At 47.1% G+C, this 8,712-nt stretch overlaps 1 protein-coding gene across 10 annotated transcripts in view; it reads right to left on the reverse strand.

Annotated features, from left to right (window-relative positions):
* Window positions 1–8,712, reverse strand: part of LOC117415585 (ATP-binding cassette sub-family C member 9) — a 76,331-nt gene that overhangs the window by 42,514 nt on the left and 25,105 nt on the right. The window lies entirely within an intron of this gene.

The raw sequence follows: 8,712 nt of genomic DNA on the forward strand, positions 1-8,712 counted from the left end.
AGGCCGGGGTCCGAAAAGGGCATGCAGACTCTGAGGTTATTGATGCTGTGATTAAAGCAGTTTGCCCAGGACTTCATCTTAGAGATATGCTCGAGATAAAAAGTGACCTGACACTTGACAAATTGAGAACAATCTTGAAGGGCCACTATAAGGAGGAAAGCACATCAGACCTCTACCAGAAGTTGGTGAACATTTCACAGGAACCTAGAGAGTCAGCGCAGAACTTTTTATTTCGGGCTATTGAGTTGAAGGAAAGGCTGCTGTTTGCATCCAGAGAAAAAGGGGCCGAAGAGCAGTACGATGCTGAGATGATAAGAAAAAAATTTCTCAGATCCATAGGTACCGGACTGCAGAGTGACAGTGTGAAGTTCCAGATGAAGCCATACTTGGATGACCCCACTGTCACTGATGAGGCATTGATAGAGAGGATCAGTGAAGCTGCAAGCCTGGAACTGGAGAGGCAGCAGAAAATAAAGAGAAGTATTGCAGCCAAAACAACCCGAACAAATGAGCTACAAGTGGAAGTAAGTAGAGCATTCCAGGAGGGTGAGCAAAGCGCAGAACCACCGAGTACAAGACGGGTCGCACCCAAAGCAGGAGGGACAAGAAAGGGGGCCACCGCTGAGCAGACAGTAGAGACGGAAGTTCATGTGATGGTCAGAGAATTTAGAGCAGAACTAGCCGAGGTGAAGAAAATGCTATCAGCCTCAATTGGCGCGACCGCCAGGTCCAGTCAGGGCTACCCGCCAATGGCAAGAAGAAGATCACTGCAAAGGGGGTGCAGAGCGTGCCAGGAAGCTGAGGCAGGAGAGCAGTGCAACCATTGTTTCAGGTGTGGTCAAGAGGGCCATCTATCTCGGGGATGCCGGGCTCACCGCCAGGTTCAGGGAAACGGGGAGGGGTCGCTGTGAAGGGACCAGCAGCAACCCCACAGGCATTGTCCCAACATCAGCCGGATATGACAACTGGTCACAGGCAACACACCCAGAGCCAGCCGGTGCTCTGCAGTGCCATCAGTGGGCGGGAGGTGAAGGTGGCCAGCAAGGATAACCCTAAGGGAAGAAACCCAGAGTTAGGCAAAACCAGCTACCTCACCCCAAAGCAGGATGCCCGGTTGGTTAAGATGATTGGGAGGAGATGCCTGGTGCACTGCACACTGGACAAGGTGCCAACTTTAGCGTTGTGGGATACGGGAGCCCAGGCCAGCATAATTAGTGAAGAGTGGAGAAGCCTGCATTTACCCCAGACTGCAGTTAGGCCAGTCGAAGAGCTGCTGGGGCCTGGCACACTCATTGGGGTGGCAGCCAATCAGACTGAGATACCATTTGTGGGTTGGGTTGAGGTGGAATTTCAACTGAACGGCAAATTGAACCAAAGTCAGCGCTTGCACATCCCAGTGCTGGTTTCTAGTGATCCCAACGTAGCAGAGGAACCAATCATTGGGTTCAATGTCATCGAAGAGATTGTAAAGGGGCCAAGAACGCTAGAGGGAGAAACACCAATTGATGGCACAGTTAACATGGTGAGGGATGCTTTTTCTGTGAGTGTCAAGGCAGCCAAAGAATTGGTCCAGATAATGCAAGTTTGCAGGACCAACGACAGTAGTTGTGTCGTCCGGACAGGAAAGGGGAAAGTCAGCTTACCACCCGGGCAAGCCACCACCATCCAAGGTCGTGCACACATGGGAACACTGGAAGAAGATCAAGTGATGCTGTTTGTCCCTACGGAGGAGCTGAATTGGCCTGAGGGTGTGGAGGTGATGGAAGGGTTGGTGACTGTTAGCAAAAGGAACCCAACAGCAGTCACTATCTCGGTGGTGAACACCTCCAAGCATAACATCACCTTGGGTCAGCATGCCACCTTGGGGCACATGCAGCCAGTTAAAGCGGCTTACCCAGCGGCAGTGAGATCCTTAGAGCACCAGAATGACCACATGGATTCGGCGGAGTCACCCCGACAGATGTGTAAGGGCAAGAGGAGTCAAGTAGAACCACAAGGACATGCATGGGATCCACCTGTTGATTTACACCACTTGAGTACGGCACAGCAAGCAGTGGCTAAGAAGATGCTGAGAGAGGAGTGCAATGCTTTCTCTCAAGATGACTATGATGTGGGACACATTCCCTCGTTACGGATGCACATCACTCTCCATGACAAAACTCCGGTACAGAAGACATACACATCAGTACCAAAGCCTTTACATCACGAGGTGAAAGAATACCTGCAGGACCTGCTGAACCGAGGCTGGATAACCAAGTCCAGGTCACATTACTCCTCACCCATTGTCTGTGTACGAAAAAAAGATGGAAGTTTAAGGCTTTGCTGTGACTACCGTGAGCTGAACCGGAAGTCCGTCCCTGATAGACACCCAATTCCCAGAATCCAAGATATGCTGGATAGTCTAAGCGGCAGTTCCTGGTTCTCTGTCCTGGACCAGGGGAAGGCCTACCACCAGGGTAGCCTAGACAAGGAAAGTCGACCTCTCACAGCATTCATCACCCCCTGGGGCTTATATGAGTGGGTCCGCATTCCTTTTGGTCTGAGCTCGGCCCCTGCCGAATTCCAACGAAGCATGGAAGAGTGTCTATCAGGCCTTCGAGATGACATCTGCCAGCCGTACCTAGATGATAATCTAGTGCACAGTAAGACCTTTGAGGACCACATCCAGCACATCAGGACAGTACTGCAACGATATCAGCAACATGGCGCTAAGCTGTCCGCAAAGAAGTGTGAAATGTTCCGGAAAAAGGTGAGATTCCTAGGCAGGATGGTGTCGGAGGATGGTTACTCAATGGATCCTGCAGAGATAGCCCCAGTCCAGGCTCTCAAGGAGAAGAAACCCGCCACTGTAGGAGAATTGAGGAAAATGCTAGGTTTCCTCTCATACTACAGGGCATATGTACAAAACTTTTCAAGGCTTGCAAAGCCTTTGTATGACCTGCTTTCATTACCCCAAGCAGGAAAACAGTGGACAGAGACACAAAAGCTTAAGGATAAGAAAAAGGAAAAGAGGGAAATGAGGAAGCAGGGGCAGTTGCCAAGCCGGGCTCCCATCACATGGACAAGTACACACCAGCAGGTGTTGGAACAGCTAGTGGATCTCCTTTCTAACCCGCCCATGTTGGTATATCCAGACTTCAATCAGCCGTTCGTGCTACACTGTGATGCCTCACAGGAAGGGCTCGGAGCTGTACTATACCAGCGACAAGAAGGAAAATTGAAGGTTGTAGCGTATGGGTCAAGGACACTCACACCACCGGAGAAGAATTACCACCTGCATTCAGGGAAACTTGAGTTCTTGGCATTGAAGTGGGCAATATGTGAGCGCTTTCGTGATTATTTGTTCCATGCACCATCCTTCACGGTCTATACAGACAACAACCCACTCACATATATCCTGACGACAGCGAAATTGAATGCTACTGGACAGAGGTGGGTTGCAGAGCTTGCAGACTTTAATTTCAAGATCAAGTATCGTCCGGGTAGAGCCAATGCAGATGCTGATGGGCTGTCCAGAATGCCTCTGAACATCGATGGATTAACCTCGCAGTGTACGGAGGAAGTAAGCCCGGGAGTGATAACGGCCACGATACAAGGGGTCTCCATACCACAGGAAGAGTCGACACCACTCCTGAGTGCCATTGCACTGCACTCCATGGGGGTCCAGGAGGATCTGGATCATTTGCCCACCTCCTGGCAGTACATCCCGAGAGCGGAACTTAAAGAAGCGCAAAGAAGAGACCCGGTTATCGGAAGAGTATTGGAGTACAAGGCCAACAACCAGAGACCAGGGGCTCAAGCAAGTCGACAAGCACATAGTGACGAACAAGTGCTCCTGCGAGAATGGACGAAGCTGTATATCAGTGAGGAGGGAATATTGTGCCGGAAAACTGTTTCCAGATCACAAGTAGTGTTGCCCAAACAGTATCAACCGCTGGTGTATCGGGAGTTGCATCAGGAGATGGGACATCTGGGAGTGGAGCGGACCTTGAGCCTCATCAGGGAACGATTTTATTGGCCGAAGATGCAACGAGATGTAGAACACTTCGTGATCAAGGTCTGCGACTGTCTGAAGAAAAGAAGACCCAACAAACCCACCCGAGCACCATTGTGTAACATCAAAACAACCTACCCATTTGAGTTGGTGTCAGTGGATTTCCTGCACCTGGAAAAGTGCAAGAAAGGATATGAGTACATTCTAGTGGTAATGGATCACTACACTCGCTTTGCCCAAGCCTATGCGACAACCAACAAATCTGCGAAGACTGTGGTTGACAAGATCTTCAATGATTTTGCGCTCAAATTTGGTTTCCCCACACGCATTCATCATGACATGGGAAGGGAGTTTGAAAACCAGCTGATGACAAAGTTGAAGGAGCACTGCAACATCAAAGGCTCCCACACCACTCCTTACCACCCTCAGGGCAATGGACAGGTAGAGAGATTTAATCGAACCCTGCTTGGGATGCTGAGGACATTGACAGAGGAACAGAAGGCGGATTGGAAGAGTTATTTGGCAAAGGTTGTTCATGCATATAATTGCACCCGCAATGAAGCCACAGGATTCGCCCCATTCTACCTGCTCTTTGGAAGGTCCCCCAGGTTATCAATTGACCTGATGTTCGGATTGGGGAATGAAATTGAGGCAGGCTCATATGGGGATTACGTGGAGAAATGGAGGAGTCGAATGAAAGAGGCTTATGAGGTGGCCAGCAAATCTGCTTGTAAGGGCGCTGCCAGAGGAAAAGAACATTATGACCAGAAGATCCACGGAGTAGAATTACAACCGGGTAGTCGAGTGTTAGTAAGGAATGTGCGTGAGAAGGGGGGGCCTGGCAAAATCCGCTCCTACTGGGAAGACAGAGTATATGTTGTAGTGGGACGGAAGAGCGACAGCAGCCCTGTATTTGAGGTCAAGCCAGAAGCAGGAGGAGGAAGAAGCAGGATTCTGCACAGGAACTTGCTATTGCCATGTGATTTCCTACCTCTCGAACAACCTTCACGGCAGCAGAAGAAAAAAACATTGCGTGTAGGGCAGAAGGACAAGGGACAATGGGAGAGGGATGTGGATGACAGTGCGACTGACTCCACGGAAGAGTTCCAAGATGAAGATTATATCTTGAGGGCCACAGAGCAACAAGATGTTTCTTCTCTGAACCCAGACGCCCAAGTGTTCAATCCCCAGGAGCCAGAGGAAAACCAACAGATGCAACTCTTCACTGTCATGGAAGAAGCATCACTCTCTGGTGCATCACTCTCAGGAGCAGGGGACCCGGAAAGACAGGTCTCCAGCGAGAGTGAACTGGAACCTCACGCTGATGCTGGAAGCTCTGCAGAGGATTCAGACTCCGGGGAAGAAGAAGGTCCAGACAACCTTGCCAGCCAAAGACCCAAGAGACTAAGCAAACCTCCAAAGACCCTGACCTATGAGACACTGGGGCAACCCTCGATAATGCGAAAGAGAGTGGAGACACATGGATTCCGGTTACAGCAAATGAGAGGAGACCTCTTCACTTGCCCCAGGAGTGAGGCGTTAGCACATTGCATCAGTGAAGACTGCCAAATAGGAGCAGGAATTGCCACCCTCGTTAGGGAGAAATTTTCAGGTGTACAAGACCTACTGAGCCAAAAGAGAAAGGCCGGGGAGTGCGTGGTGCTAAATAAAGGGAACCGGTTTGTTTACTACCTCGTAACAAAAGGAAAATCGCACCAGAAACCATCATGTGGTAGCTTGTGGAAGAGTCTGGAAGCCATGAGAAATCATTGTATTGCCAAGGGAGTTACCAGTGTATCAATGCCCGGGACGGGATGTGGATTGGACCATTTGGAATGGAAGAGGGTTTTGGGAATCATCAAAGATGTCTTCAAGGATACCGACATCCACATCACTGTGTTTACTCTTTGAAGTACTTGAGTGTCTTTAAGAAAAAAATACCAAAGAGGGATGGACTTTGCCACTAGAGACTGGACTGTTTAAGAAAATGCAGATGTCAGGGACGACATTCAGCTTGAGGGGGAGAGTGTAGGGACCTTAGAATAGGCACCCCCCATAACGTATTTTTGCTTGGGTTATTATAGTGAGTAGTCATGCGGAGGAAAGTAACCTGAAACTCTTATCTAATAATATAAGGTAGTTATGACGTCCTCCAGCCACTAGGGAGCAACAGCAGGTACACTGGAGGTTGGGTTAGTACATTAGACCTGATAGTGCAGTGTAGCTGAGTGAATAAGAGTGAGACTGCCTGTAAAACAAATATTATTGTTATCTGTTTCAGGTAAGAGATTTATCCAAAAGGTCCCAATATCAGTAATATGTAGTTTAGTTAGCAATTTCGTTTTGTTAGGTAATGTAATTTCATATGGGAAACGGAATTAATAAATATAAATAGTAACAGGGCCTAGTGGGATGTAAACACTGTATATGGTATCTCTATGGGATCGGATGGGGTTTTTGTAATTAATCTGTTTATATCAGAGGCATCCTAGCAGTAAATGTAATCAGATCTATTGATATAACAACATAAAAGTGAGTTTATTTAGTTTCTGATGTTAGTGGTCACGTTTGAAAATAAGAAGTAAAGAAAATTGTGATTGAATTGCATAGCGTTTTCAACCTGTTTATGTGGTGGTTGGGTTAGTACATTAGACCTGATAGTGCAGTGTAGCTGAGTGAATAAGAGTGAGACTGCCTGTAAAACAAATATTATTGTTATCTGTTTCAGAAATTAAAGCTGGATAATTGAACAGCAGTGGTACTGTGCTTTGTGTCTTAGTTTTAAGCATTGGGAAGAAACTCACAGCAGAGTGCCATTCAAGTAAACATCCAAATCAACTATATATGTAACACAAACTTGCCCGGCCCATCAAGTGTGTTACACTAACCCTAACCCTAACCCTAACTCTATTAGCTACATTTTAGAGCTGTCCGCCATTAAATCACACAGCTTCTGAATGTTTGTTTTTCCTTTACCTTGATTGCGTACTTTCTTTGTGATTTCATCACAACCAATGCAAGTCTATGCTTTGGAAGGGCCCAGTAGTTTAATGCAGTTATTGTGTATAAGCATGTTTAAATATGGCAACCTTAACTGAGAAACAAACGCTTTGTTCTTGCTGCACAGAACATACTCCTTCTCTGGTACCTGGTTTGAAATGGAAGAAGGGACTAAATGCTCAAGTTATGTTGGTGGTCATTGGTCCACATCATAATTCCCCATCACACACTGAACGATAAGGATATTTGCAGCAGTACTTTGTGTGTGCTTGGTAGACTGCACACACCAGTTCTGCAACATTCATTTTATATTAGGGGCGCTGAGCTGTTGGCCTGTGTCTTCTTGCAAACACGTCTTTTGCCAGCGCATTACTGCATAAACTGGAACGCTTCGTAAATCATTTGCATTCCTCATATATTACAGGCAATGGAAAAACAAAAACATTACATTAAAGTGTCAAAATTAATCATAGACTTTACAATTCAAATAATTAGGATTAAATATGAACAAACAGCGTGTCTGAAAAGAGCTCTTGTCCCACATCTCTTATCTACTGCCAGGTTCGTAAATCCCTTCAATTCCCAAAAGAACAATGGCATGACATACTACAGTTATCTTAACTAGTGCATTCTTCTTTCAGGTTAAAATCACTTTGCATTTTATCGTCTGTTCCTGTCATCACATCGTGGGGCAGCAATTAACCGGTCCCCCTGCAACACTCTGCCCCTATGGGGGAAAAACTACACCAGTAAGAAATACCACACAGAACAAATGTGTTGTTTCTTACATCCACTGTGGGCAGTGTGTCGCATGGGCGGTAATTCATTGATACACTCTGGTGTACCAGTTGTACTTAAAGAAAATACATGTTTTAGAACTCTTCTGAGGACAAAGGGGTGCTTTAAATGTTTGAGTTTTAAAGTGATACTAAATAAGAACAGGAATGACATCAGTTACTGTTTTAAACCTGTACCAATTTGCTCTTTAATTCCTTACTTTACAAATGAATACTAGAAAGTGAACTCATAACACAGTAAATTAGAATACTGTGTGGACAGCATAGTGCTTGTCTTGTGGTTGCTAATCATATTGTGCACTGTGATAAAAAAAGAATGAACCAGAAAAGCAATTTGTGAAACTACTGAAGCTGGAGGATTCTCCATTGCAGCTTGTAATGGCCCTCTCTCGCAGTGCATTTGAGCTGGAGGATTCGCCATTGCAGCATGCAATGGCCCTCTCTCGCAGTGTGTTTGAACTGGAGGATTCTCCATTGCAGCATGCAATGGCCCTCTCTCGCAGTGTGTTTGAACTGGAGGATTCTCCATTGCAGCATGCAGTGGCATGCACTCGCAGTGTGTTTGAACTAGAGGATTCTCCATTGCAGCATGCAATGGCCCTCTCTCACAGTGTGTCTGAACTGGAGGATTCTCCATTGCAGCATGCAATGGCCCTCTCTCGCAGTGTGTTTGAACTGGAGGATTCTCCATTGCAGCATGCAGTGTCCCTCTCTCGCAGTGTGTCTGAACTGGAGGATTCTCCATTGCAGCATGCAATGGCCCTCTCTCGCAGTGTGTTTGAACTGGAGGATTCTCCATTGCAGCATGCAGTGTCCCTCTCTCGCAGTGTGTTTGAACTGGAGGATTCTCCATTGCAGCATGCAGTGGCCTGCACTCGCAGTGTGTTTGAACTAGAGGATTCTCCATTGCAGCATGCAGTG

This window comes from Acipenser ruthenus, chromosome 7 (assembly GCF_902713425.1).
Source record: "Acipenser ruthenus chromosome 7, fAciRut3.2 maternal haplotype, whole genome shotgun sequence".
Lineage (NCBI taxonomy): Eukaryota > Metazoa > Chordata > Actinopteri > Acipenseriformes > Acipenseridae > Acipenser > Acipenser ruthenus.